This window comes from Zonotrichia albicollis, chromosome 3 (assembly GCF_047830755.1).
Source record: "Zonotrichia albicollis isolate bZonAlb1 chromosome 3, bZonAlb1.hap1, whole genome shotgun sequence".
Lineage (NCBI taxonomy): Eukaryota > Metazoa > Chordata > Aves > Passeriformes > Passerellidae > Zonotrichia > Zonotrichia albicollis.
The window spans coordinates 65,359,657-65,373,497 of NC_133821.1; the positions used below are offsets into that span (position 1 = coordinate 65,359,657).

At 39.3% G+C, this 13,841-nt stretch overlaps 1 long non-coding RNA gene across 1 annotated transcript in view; it reads left to right on the forward strand.

Moving 5' to 3' along the window:
• The first annotated feature begins 4,762 nt into the window (after positions 1–4,762).
• Positions 4,763–13,841, forward strand: part of LOC113459414 (uncharacterized) — a 181,710-nt gene continuing 172,631 nt past the window's right edge. The window contains exons 1-2 of the long non-coding RNA XR_003380599.2: positions 4,763–4,936; positions 13,166–13,360. This is a non-coding gene — a long non-coding RNA (uncharacterized LOC113459414). The remainder of the gene's footprint in view (positions 4,937–13,165; positions 13,361–13,841) is intronic.

Below are 13,841 nucleotides of genomic sequence, written 5' to 3' on the forward strand. Positions count from 1 at the left end.
GGCTCTGTCTTGTAGTCTATGCATGCAAAAAACCTCAATTTTTTTTCTCCATTGTTTTAATATGGGGTACCAGTGCTAGCAGGAACTGGTAACAAGGCATTAGTGACAATTGCTGAAAAGGGTTTTGCAGGCAGATCTCCTGGATTGCAAATATGATATGATTTACAACTCAAATGTATAGCACAATCATACATGGAGCAGGCATTCTGTCCAGAGCTCTCAACAGAGATGAACTTGTGCAGGAACGGAGTCTTATGTGCATGCAAAAATTTTTTGGAATTTTTTTCTTTTCAAACAGGAGGACACTGTGGAAGACTAACAGTGACGGGAAGACCTGTCACTGCAGAAAGCCAGAATGCTAGATCAAACATTGCAGAAGGTAGTACAAGCTATCAGTCTCACTAACTGGGCAGCACATATTGGTCCTTAAAGAATTTAGAAAGGTGATTTTTACAATATGGAGTATATTTTCTGAGCATTAGTCCACTGCTGATAAACAGAATGCATGCATGATACCAGTGTATGCAGAAAATGCAAAATGTTTTATATTACATTTATAAATATTAACTATGGTCAGTGTTGGTGAAGTAGCCAAAGAATGAAAAGGAAAACAATTAATTTCAGAAACACTGGTAAATTAAAAAGAACCAGCAGTGATAGTAATTCTTGAAAATTAAGATTCATGCTCCACAGCGGAAAGAAATTTATTTATATCTGCTGTAAAAAAAATCACATTATTTTCAGAAATAGCATTGCTGCAGAAGTCATTGCTTGAATGTGTGATCTCATGTGCAAATCTGGTATTTGTCTGCCATAGCACACATCCCATGGCTATGTCAAATAATGACCCACAATCCAATTATTAGGAATCTAAATATTTTCTAACAGAGTTTTAAACACATTACTTCTCATTCAGGTTATCTACAGCCTGATGGTAGTGAGGGAAGACCTCTTACACAATCTCTTAAGTTCCACTCACATCCCATTTAAGAATTATTTAATTCCAGAGCAGTACTGTGGATACTGAAACATGTTCAGCCCCAAACTTCAATTAGGACGATCCAGTGGTGTAGTCAGTGATGGTAAACTGAGGGAAGTCTAACTGCTATAAAAAATAAACAGAGAATGTACTGTATTAATGAATGACAGGAACAAAATCTTGGCAAACCAAGTTGGCTAGCCTGTATTTGAAGGTAATATATGTAATATCATAAAAGACTGCTTTTATGAGGATTTGCTTTTCTCTCTGATGAGCAAGCTTGGACAAAGAGGCAGGCACTTCTTCTTCCCTTAGTGGGAAGAGATGGACACTGAATCTTGAAAGCAAGTAAAAGGGAGCCCATGAGCCAGACAACACCATTGGACTGGACACAACAGAAACATAGGGAGTGTAAATGTCTCAAAGAATCATCAGCTAAAGGACGCCAGCTCAGATACTGCTTTATAGCTGTTGGATGTTGTTTTGTACTTTAAGTAGTCTTTTTGTTGTTTTCTTTTTTTTATTCCTTTGGAAATGAGAAAAAAATGAAAGCAACTTATCCTTGATGAGTTTGGAGTGTAACCTTCTTTGATTAAGAATGGAGGTTTTCACTTGCCTATAAACTTGAGAGAGAAAGTGAAAGATGCAGACACAGACCCATTTTAATAGTCTTGGAAAAGACCAATCATAATATAAGCTCTGACTGAATGGCTATTCATGTACTGCTATAATTATGACTGTAAATTTGCAATGAGATTATTAATAGTTTAACTATTAACTTTAATTATGTGTTTATGACTTTAATGATATGTTTTTTGGGTTTACATTGAGCAGAGGGGTATCAAAACCACAGTGATCTTCTTGGTGGCAGAAGATGAAAAGTCTGCCCTGCCCTTCAGATGATATGTGATCAGGAAATCTGGAGTGAGCAGATTTGCATAAACTGACTCCATGCACTGAGAGAAGAGGGTGGGTAGAACAAAGAGCTCAAAACCTATTTCAAGAAAGGGTAATTTTGGGGGAAACTTTGAGGGAAATTGTGGGGATTTTACTGCCAATATGTGATGGGCTTAAATCCAGCAAAGTTCCAGGTCTTTGAGAAGTGGCAAGGACGTGACTAAAAGCAAGTCAGGTGGCCCTTTGTGTTTTGGAGCAACTGTTGTGAGGTTGGAAGGCATTAGTAATCTGTAGCCATAGCTTTACTTTTATCTTTGGGAAACTTGTAGAAGGCAGCAGTCTGGATGCATCTCTAGAGACAGCTTAACTTTCACAATGAACAGTTTAACAGAAGTGACAGCTTAGGTAAAATAGTGGGGGAAAATAAACCCAGAAAGGAAAGTGTCTGCATTTTGTGGGTGAAAAAGAGCACAGAATTTTCCCAGTGTCTCTGACTGTCTCTTTTAGCCAGGGAACGTCTGTAGTCATTGGTGTTTTGCCTTCAAATCAAAAAATTTTGCTCTTTTGTCAGGCAGGTTTTAACCTCCCAGTTTTACTGACATTGCTTCAGATTTACAGAGATGTAGGAAGACAAAGAAGGCACTTTTCTGACTCATTCGTGATTGATAATATAGAAAAGCAGTCTATATCATGGCAAACAAACAGAAGAAGAATTTTTTAGCAGCATTGCTTTTTTCTTTAAATTACAACAAATAAGAGTAGCCACAGCTTTTAATATAGGTATTGCACTTTTCTTTTTTTGTTAAGTTGATTTGGATCTTGGGGTGCAATTTGTAATTTCTAACCAGAGAAAGGAAAAATAAGTGAACTTATTATGTGGTGCTTGTTGGAGCTAAGCAAACTTTTCCTATGAAGATGACACTGCAGTGCTGGGAAGCATTCAGTATCTCAACAAAAATCCTAGTCTGTTTGGCACAGATCTTTGTGTATAAGCTATTTTGTGTGTGTGTGCCTATACATATATGTAGATATCTATCTGTGTACCTATTTATTTTGTTTTACCTGTATTGCTGTTCTGGTTTGTATAATTAAATCGAAGTAGGACACTCAATATGGTACAAACAATGGTGGGCAAATTTCAAGGCTGCTGTTTTGCAAGGGATGAGTTGATTTCCATTTCTTTCTGCCATAGTATTAAGTTTATTCATGTGTTTTAATGGCATCCTACCCTTTAAAAATAATTTAACCTACATGAGATGCTAGATTAACCCTCTGTGCTTGCAGTCATGATGCTTTGACAAAAGTGGACCCCCTCATTACAGGGGGATAGTTTTTCATGCCTTTTTCCAAGGGAAGGAAGTGAACACATCTATTCTTCATACCAAAAAATAAATAATATTTCTTTCTCCAGTACTGGGATCTCTGAAAAGCAACTCTCACTGTGGCAAATAGTGTAGCCATAAAATGGTTCCTTGTCTCTTCATTTGTGTGTCCAATTAAAATACAAAGGTACCAGAAAACAAAGAGAAGGTGGCATCACATACCTCCACTCCCTTTTCTTCTAAATGTGACAAATTTTGCAACTTTTTTCTACAGCTCAAGATGGAGATATTCCAGCCCTCACCTGAAAATTTTAGAAATCATAATCCAGTGATGGAGGATAGCAGAGGTACATCTGTGTCCTTGCTGCTAAAAGCTACATGAAAGGGCTGTATTTGGCATCTTCATGCCTACTGTGCTGTACCTTGCTCTAAACAGTAATTTCGGAAGAGCAAAGCAGGAGCATTCCTTGGACTCTTTATGTATGTCTTTCTCCTGTCCACAGAGCAGCTCTCTGCATGCTAACTAACACCATGAAGGAGGAGGGGGCTCTGTAAAGATCATTCTGGTTTCTATTGTTCTCTGTAGTCACAGGAAAATGAACACAGCCTCTCAAAAAGTTCCCTCCCAGGGGAAGATACTCAAGGAGAGAAAATTGCTATGAATTTGCCCTCTACTTCAGACACTTACTTGCTCACACAGTTCTAAAGTTGTCAAATGTATTTATACATATGAAATAGCAAATGTTTGATAGTGCCTTTTGTCCCCTGGGACGAGATCATCTGCATATTGCCGACGGGGCTTTAGGCACTGTGTAAGCACGAGTGTTACACGACAACAGCAGGCACATCTATCCTGCCCTGGACACAAGCAGGTCAGTCCACCTGTGACAGGATGGAATTGAACAGAGCTCTGACTTCATGGCCAGCAGCCAAGGAGTTGAGCTGCCCCACAGACGTTCTGGTCTGAGGCATTTAGGGAGTGTCTGCACCCTGCTCTGTATTCTGTGACTCCCAGGAAGCTGGCACAATGTCTGTCTTCTTGGGGGAAGCAAACAAAAAAAGTCATCTTGGAATTTTGTTTTTAAGTGGCTGGAGAAAAGAGACAGTAAATGTTCTGTTCTGACCCTCTTTTCTTTTCTTTTCTTTTCTTTTCTTTTCTTTTCTTTTCTTTTCTTTTCTTTTCTTTTCTTTTCTTTTCTTTTCTTTTCTTTTCTTTTCTTTTCTTTTCTTTTCTTTTCTTTTCTTTTCTTTTCTTTTCTTTTCTTTTCTTTTCTTTTCTTTTCTTTTCTTTTCTTTTCTTTTCTTTTCTTTTCTTTTCTTTTCTTTTTACCTATATCTCTGAAACAGGTACTTAAAAACCGTCTGGGCAAAGAAATGCTACTTAAAATTACAACTTGGTGAGGTGGGAGAAAGGGAGAAATTCTGTTCCTAGATATCCATTTGCCAAAAGCTCTGCCCCTTCCTATTACAACTGCGGCCCAACATTTCTCTTTAAAGCTACAGGCAATTTCTGTGGGACTCACTAGTCACTATGTGTTTTGTGTCACACCTACCTGGTAGGTACCCTGCCACCCTGGAGGATACCTACCTAGAGATCTGCTAGAGGCTTCTGGTTCTATTCATGGGCTTGAAGAAAGCAATCCAGCAACAAGAACTGCTCAGGAGATAGCCCTGGCACCAATCCCTGACATCCTAGGGGCGACTACACAGTAATTCTCATTCTAAATGCATCAGGAAGGTGAGTGCCTCCATATGATATTAACAGGACCAGAGACCTATACAGATTAAGTCAGAGCAGTTTAGTTAATTTTAGTGTTGCTACCCTAATTTTCAGCAGAAATTTCAGTCTTGAAAAGGATTTTCTTGTAGTTGTGTTAAGTTGAAAATAAAATACTCTTTTTGCCTTGAAGAAATATGAAGGAAATAAAGAGAGAAGACTGGATTATAGGATTCTATAGGATGAATTTGCACCCAGCAAAAAATGAAAACTCAGGAGTCTATAATAAAGCAAACACCTGCCTAACAAAAGTGTGCTGAAGAAGGATGTTTTAGACAGCATCAAGCACATCAGTGAAGCCCCAAAAGAGTAGAAGCAAAAACCTCAGTTGTAACTGGCAGCAAATAAAAGGTTGTTAACCACATGGAGATCTGTCTTTGGACACTGCCAAATTGAAAACTGAACGGAACATAATTTTGAAGATTATAACTGGAGAGATGATTAGCAGCATGGGGGAAGCTTTTTCAAGGACTTACTAAGGAAATGGGACTGTAATTAGAAAAGGAAATGGAATCAAGAGAAGATTTCCAAAAGGTGAAGAGAAAAGGCTTTTGTAAATAGTAAAAACACGTTACGAAGCCAAATTGACAACACAATGTTAGTGTGAGTTCACTTTTAATTTTTAGCCTGAAAATGATAGAGAAGTGCATTTTCAATCTTATTACTTGAAAACTTATTTTCTCTATCAGAAATGACTTATAAGATTCCATACTTGTCATGAGAAAATAGAGACAGTCTCTCAGTCCTGGAGAGGCCTGATCTGGCCAGTATTGCAGATGTGCTTATTTCCATGTGTGCATTCCCCCACTGATTTCACTGGTTTGCATATGACCATTGGCAAGGCTAGAACACTGAATAAGTACCAGGGTCTCTTTTAAGTCCTGGTTGTTTTGTTTTTTGGTTTTGTTTTTCTCCCCAAAAAGACAATTTAAAGAGAAGAAAACATATCTGATTAGATATTAGGAAGAAGTTCTTTACTGTGAGGGTGGTGAGGCACTGTCACAAGTTGCCTGGAGAAGCTGTGGATGCCCCATCTCTGGAAGTATTCATGTCCAGGTTGGATGGAGCATTATTAGAAATTGTTCTTGCCCACATCTGGGAACAAAATGATCTTTAACATCTCTTCCAACCCGAGCCATTTTATGATTCTAAGATTTTTATTTAAATGTTTCATATATAGTTCCTTAGACAACAGCCACCCAGAGCACCAGCTCGCTCTGGAAGTCTAAATGGAGAGGTAATGAAGAGAGGTAAGTGAAAACCACAGATCCTGAGCAGCTCAAGAGCTGATCTTGCATGAGACCTCCATCACATGGGTAACACAGGGCCTCTCCTCCATGGAAGCTGAAGGGGATAGCAGACCATAGAGGACAATGAAGCTGAAATTCCCACTGCCATTTGGGGTGCAACACAGCCCCCAGCCATCTCTGTCTGGTGTAATCCTTGGGTTGTCCCAAGCCTCTTCTAGACCATAGTAAAGATCAGCAGCTTGGGGAATCAAAAGCTGGCCCTCACCTGTGTCTGGGTAGTTAGAAGAAAAGAAAAAATGGATTTCCATGACTCTGCCCTGGCAAATTTCACTTCTGTAACATGGCCTTAGTGGCCCATGGAGTCTGTGTGGATTGCCTGCCCTGAAACAAACCCAGCTTTAGGCATCTGCAAGCTAGAGAATTAGTGACTTTACTCCTGAAGAAGTTGGAGTGACTGTAGTCCATGTTCTTCTGAAGGCTGGAATCAGTTCTGGTCATGAGAGTATTTGTTCCAGGGACACCACACAAAAAGCAAGAAGTGAGGGTAGGCAAACCCCATTGATAAAATCCCAAGAGCATCTCCAGTTCATAATCAGTGAACATCCATGGCCTCATCTCAAACTTGGCTCTTCAGGTAATGCTGATGTAATGTTTCTTAGCAGAGAGTATGATTCACGCAGGTACATCTTGCAGAATCCTTTTCCCAAAGAGCCATAGAAACCTGTTTTTTCACTGCACAATGAAAAGGTGGCAGGAAAAGGGGATTTTATGCTTGCTGGGTTCAACTGACATATTTCCATATCAGCTCACTGCAGATTACTAAGGTACACTTGGGATAAATTAAGTGACTGAAGTGAAGTGTGTAAACCCATCCACAGCAAACACATTGCCTTGTGGGGTATATTTGCAGAGATTATGATTATTGTTTGAGTTTAAAAAAAAAATAAAGGAGTACTTTTCTATGTGCTGTATCCTGCATTTGAGGTGGAAAAAACTTCATGATGCAGTGAGTTGAACTCAAGAGCAAATGTTGGGAGGCTCAGGATCTACGTGGCCTTACTGATGGCCTACCTTGGGCATGCCTGGCCATGAATGCTGATCCTGGCTGGCGGTATCAGAGCAGCTCTGAACAGGCTGTGTGTCTACATCATCTAGTGCTGTACCTCGCAGAGATACTAATTGGGTCCTGGAAGCAATATAGGCATGGCAGCATGTTGCTGTGTCAAGCTAATTAGTGGTGCTTCTAACAAGCACAGGTGCAGCAGCAGGTTGACACGGCTCTGGTGCTGCCTGTTCAGAGCTACCCCAGCTGCCTGTGCCCTGAGCTCTGCACGACGGCAGAGCTGTCACCTTTCTCACACCATTAACCTCCCTGGGCAAAAATGAGGTGGATTTGAAGTGAGTGGAAGATTTTGTTATATACATATGTGCAGTGCCTTAGATTCTCCATCTGTGAAGCTGGGCATAATAAAATGCATCTGCCTTTGCAAATCACTGAGAATCTACAAATGAAAAGTGCTGCATGTTGTCAGTGTTAGGATCTATTAATTCTTATTCTTCATTATACTCTTTTCCCTACTTTATAACATATGTGCTGAGACAGAGGTCGTGAATTTAAACCTGACCAAAAAAAAAAAAAAAAGCAAAATGTTGGAATGGGGAGTAAAAAGCCACTGAGAACTGAACAAAATATGAGCTGAGTTTGTATTATTTATACAGTTTTGTATTCTGCCTACTGTTGAGCACATGAAAGTTGAATATTCCCTGTGCTTTAGAACAGGCAGAAAGTAACAGGAGAAACTGAAGCAGGATGGTTGGAATCGCAGGTGGGAGAATAATTTATAATGGATAATTTATTCAACAAAATTTTCCTCTTAACTCTTCACAAATTACTCTAAAACAGATTGCTGTTTTCTCAGTTTCACTTGTTATGTGAAATTATTTACCGAACAATTCTTTTAAGTTGTTTGTGAATTTAAATTGCAGAAAGTGGGTATGCTTTTGATTTGACAAAAAAGCTCCACAGAGCCTGCTTTTGTGATCTGACTGGAGTGATGCTGCCTTCCCTGGCCTTCATCTGCCTCCACATAGATCCATGAAGTTTTGTATCCTTCTCTAGTGGGACAGCTTCTCAGAAGGGAGCTAAATCAGCATTTCTGGCACCAAGTCCAAATTCCTGACCATTTTGTTTTGTAGCACTTTGCCAATGCAGGGATAAAATACTCCTTCAACATTTCTCAGGAGTGATGCAAAAAGCCTCCCGCCTGAAAGGTTGTTTATTTTTCCAGCCATTTCATCTCCTCTGACAGAAGTGTAACCTCCCTTTCCTCAGCCTATGCCTTCTTAATGTCCTTGTCTGCAAAAGCCTTTGCAGCCACAGCTGCATCATTCCTGTGCACCTCTGGTCTCCTTCATCCATTCCTTTACTCTTACCGTGAATAATTGGGGAAGTTTCTGAGACTCTTGAGGGCCAGATACTGGTTTGCATTGGGTTTGGGTGTTTGGACACACTGATCTGATGATTCTGGAGAAAGCATTTGGATAAAAAAGCTTTTCTTCCTCATCAGCTGAGCTAAAGTTGTTCCTTCCCTTATGGCACAATATGAGAGGAAGATGCGGAGGCATTAGCCATGTGGCTAGCCCACATGCCAGGTGGCTATTTTGTCACCATGCCATCAGCACTGGTGTCCTCTTTCCCTGAAAACAAGAGTAGGTATGCCTGTGCTGGCCTGTGAGTGAACCCAATTTTCAGCAGTTGTGGGGAGGGGTAGAAAGGTTTTCCTGTGTATGAGCCAGTAATGATCCATCTGCAGAACGTGCCACTTGCTTTTCTTTGCGTGGGATGGTAAGAGATCAATTAGAGCAAGAAAGTTCACAGCCCACTTTAGAAGCAATATTCCCCTTTTATCTCATTTCCTTCTCAGGTTTCTACCCTTTTACAGCTGTGTGGCTGGTGTGCTAAATGCTAATGTGAAAGTACTTTATACAGTGCCAAGCAGACATTCTTGTGGTAATGAATTCTCCCTTCTCACATTTGTCTCTTGCTTTCTCACCTCCCTAGCCGGCTGATCTGGTAGTCCCCTGGTATTTAGGGACAATCCTTGAGGTGTCTGGCCAGCTGCCCATGCCTGCAGAGAGCCTGATGCTTGCCTAGTTCAGAGAGGGTTTGCTGCAGTCTCTTTATTTTTCCAGGCAGGCAAGGATTCAATAGTCTTTTTTTTTTTTTTTTTTTTTTTTTTAAATCACAAAAAGAGGTAACTGGTATTTGATCAGCAGCTTAAATGGCTGAACAGACTTTGCTGGATAAAATATTCAGCAGGTTTTTTGTGGTTTTGTTTTGTTTTGTTTTTTTCCTTTCAGTCATTCACATTTTTTTGTGATTTCCCTCTGCCCTTTTAAACTACCTCTTCTCGGTGATTATTGGTCTAATTGTATCTAGTCTATTTAGGTTCTTGTATTAAGCTCATCACTGTGGTGTCTGAACAGCAGATCAATGCCATGTAATTACAGTCACACAGAGCACAATCAACAATTATCAGTGATCACTTTTCAGATCTTGCAACAAAGAAATGCTATCTGAGACATTGCTGCAGGATTTCAGATTTCCAAATATTTGCACTTCTAATTAAGCAGATGGAAGACCTGCTGGTAATGAGAAAACAGGTCTCAGAACTTCTTCCATAGCTAATTTCTGCCCAGACCAAAATAAATTATGCCGCAACAATTCTTTTCCAAGGTAAATAACACAACACACCACTTGGCAAAATGCCTCCCAACAACAAAAAAACCCAGAGAAGTGTTTAAAGGTATTGCACTCAGTGGGAGATTTTCACACCACAGTAATAAATGCAACACAGCAAAAACCTACAGCTAGCAGAAGGGAATGCCTTCTTATCTAACTGCTCTGGAGGATATTTGCTGATCAATCCTATGAAAGGATGATATGCTTCTCTGTGTGTCCAGGGGATGAAATAACAAGCCTGAAGGCAATAATGCTCTCATATCATGTTTGAGAATTTTACAAATACAGCATGAGGCTCTGTGACTCAGTCTGAATGGAATTTTTCTTACCACATGAATTTTACATGATATTTCGATACCAGCTCTTCTGGGCAGTTTTCCTAACACAGTGCAATGTTAGTTTTAGGTGCTTTTTTATCATATTGGTAAATACCATGCTACATTTTGTGAAATGTGCGAGGAAGGGCAGAAAATCTGAAAATTTGAAAATTACCTGGATTTGTCTCTTTTTTACTTCTGCAAAGTTTCAAATGCTTTTTGTTTGCAAGGAAGAAATAAAAAGCAGTAAAGAAAAAAGAGTTTAGTACAATCTTCACATGTGTTTTGCTTTTTTTTGGTTTTTTTTCTTCCCATGGTCTCTCCTCAGACTCTATATTCTGCTTCTTGTTTAAGAAATGTCCTTATGTTCCATATTAATTAAAAAGAAAAATGAAATAGATAGGTAGGGCTTTTTTGTTTGTTTGTTTTTTGGCAACAACAACACAAAAAGTCCATGTCTTTTTCGCTATTCCCAAATCTCTAAAAGCAACAATTCTTGTCATTATCAAATTTCCATATAGAAAACTGTATGCATGTGAGGGTGTAATAGCACAATCTGATATTCTTGTAATAGCAGTTTTCTATAAATAGTGTAATCTGTTATTTATCATTGGAACTATTAATTAAAATAAAATTAAAAAATAATATATATGTACAGTATGGGCATCTGTTACTAGATTTTTAGTTGACTGACAGTTTTTAATCCATTTAGCCAGAGCTAAGTGGAACTTGCTGGAATATAAACCTTTTCAAGAAGTCTTTTCAGCTTATTCCTGATGTGTGCTTATGCCCTTTCTCATGATCTTTGGAAATTTATTTGCTTTTTAAAGACTGACTCCTGGAGTCAGGTAAGTACCTGAAAATTGCACCTTCTATTAAAAAAAGAGGTTTTTCATTGTACAGAGGAAAGCTGAAAATTAGACTCTTCTGGTGTTCAAAAGGAGTGTCTGCAGAATACAAAAAAATTATTATATATATATATATATATATATATATATATATATGTATATTTTTAAGCTATTCCCAAGGCTGTAGGAGGTCAGCCCAAAGGGTTTTGACTATTTGGATTTTGTAACCATTCTAATTTTATACTATTTTTTAAATCTGTAGTACTATTAAAATCTTACTGACCAGCGCTGTAGGATTACATATTAGTAGTTATTTACCACAGAGGCTACCACACTTCACATGTTTACCACACTGTTAATTTAGGCATAAAGCATCCACCCTTGGCAATGAAGTACAGAAGGTCAATGTGCATACACTGCCTAGGTGATTGCATTTGTCTTTTACCTCCACATCTTAAAAACCCATATTAATATTTTGTTTCAAATCTCTACTGTTACTGTCTCAAAAAAATAGCCAATCTCTCATCAGTGGAGCACCGCTTGCATGGTAGCCAAAACCAGGTGAAAACTGACAAAGCATTACAGAACATTTTTGTATCCTGAAATTACTTGTATTGATAATTTTAAGGTTTCCACTCCAAATTTGTCCTTTTAGTTTTTTCAAAGGCAGTTTTGAAAAGTGCTTTACTGCTGATATTCACTGGTGTGAATTTCCAGACAAAGTGGGAAAGACTTTTTCCTGCAGTGTCTCTCCTGCTCATGTATGGGAGTTTGATCACTTTCTGTTTACAGCATTTGCTTTCTTTTCTACTTGATGCACATCTTCTGTGCATAAATAACATAATTCCAGCTCCTATGGCTTCAGATGGCACAGTGCCCTCTGCTCGAACTCTTTGGAGAGGGAAATACTCCAGCTTACCGTCAGAGTTTCATTTGCAAGTTTTACTTTACCTTAGCCTTATTTTAAAAATTTCAAAGCTTTGCCTCCACAAATCAGGTTAAACTGCACATTACAAGGGAACTGCTTGACCTTGAAGCAATTCTTTTTGTGGCAGAGGTGACGAAGGGGTTGGCAGGCAGGATTTATTGTGCTCTGAGGAATGCAGAGGGAGCATATGAACATAAATATACAGAGAAACAGGAGCAGGAATCACAGATGGATCTGGCTGATAAGACTTGGGCCTGTATCTGAAAGTAGGTCAAAAGTGTGATGGTATCTTCTCCAATGGAAATACAATTCAAAATCTTGTTTGGATGGTATATGATGCCAGGCAAGCTTCCTTGGACAGATAAAACATTATCACCACTATTCTGGTAAGGCTGCAGAGTAAGTAGGATACCCAACATAAATTACACACTTGAGAGGTTTGGGGCGAAATGCGTAAGGTAACTGGAAATATTGCACGGGAAACACTGAACAGTGCCAAAGCTGGAAGGGGCTGTGGAATAAAGGACTTGAAGGGCTGCTCACTGGTGCCCAAGGCAGCTAAATAAGGCTGGTAGCAGGGTTTGGTGCCCACTTAAGAACTTCTGGATATCACACATCTGGACTGACCATCCTGGTTCTCATTCCTCAAAGCAAGAGGAAGAAATGACAAGCAGAAAGGACTGGATGTTTTTAGCTGGTGGTTCAACCCCAAGGAAAAAAAGCAGAGGTCACAGTGCCCTATGTCTGTAAAAACAAGGACGACCCTCCCCACTAAAATTGAGTGGGAGATGTGCTTGTGTGCCCATTTAGGGAAATAATTTTTGTTTGCTGGACATGATTTTCCAATGCATTCACTGGACTGATGAGCTGGCATTGTTGTGATCAACTTTCAATGCTCTAGTACTTTCTTGCTGGGATTAAAGCAGTGGAAGTCAGACTGCTTTTTTTTTTTTTTTTTTTCCCTCCTAGTAAGACCTTGCTTTTTGGTAAGTTCTTGCAAGGGAGAAGCCCCAAACAACCCTCCCCACTTCCATTCTTATTGTACCCCTATGTGCTGGCAGCCCACCTCTGCTTTCTGCAACTCTGATCCCTCTTTGCTCTACAGCTCTCCGTCATACTTCTTTCAAGGTCTTCAGGGCTTCAGCTGCCCCAGAAAGAGGAACAAAAAAGCACACTGAAAACGTTGAAAGAGAGGACTGGAGGAGAAAGATGAAAGGAGATGAGTAGGTGTGGGAAAAAGAGACAGAACAAGCACAGCTGTAGAGTCAGAACAGACTACATATTTATTTTCTTTAAAAAGGTAAGTGGTTGTGTTTTGAAAAGCTCCTGCTGTTGTTCTTTCCAGAAGTAAAGCCCTTTATTTGAGCTTTATTCATTCTCCTGACTCTTTTTCCTTTTCTCTCACTCTCTGTATTAAAGGTTTAGGATGTGACCTTTCAGAACACGGTTGTTGGATTTTTGGGCCCTTGGATGATAGCAGCTCATTATGTTCATATTTGCATAATGAGTTAATTAGGCATAATATGTGGTTAAAATTAACTACACTGCACTCTTTTTATAGAAAGTCAGCACAGATTTCTACAAAGTGTCTCCTTAGACACCCTCCTGGGGGCCTGTTAGGATTACCTGCCCAGTTTCACATGTCACTAACTTCTGGTGATTAATTTGTGAACCCTGACACTTCATCTCTGCAGATTATACATATAAACCCCCCATAGTCTGGAATTTTTAGGGTTATGTAACAATAAAAGAAAGAAACTCAAGAAATTCAAGCCCAGATG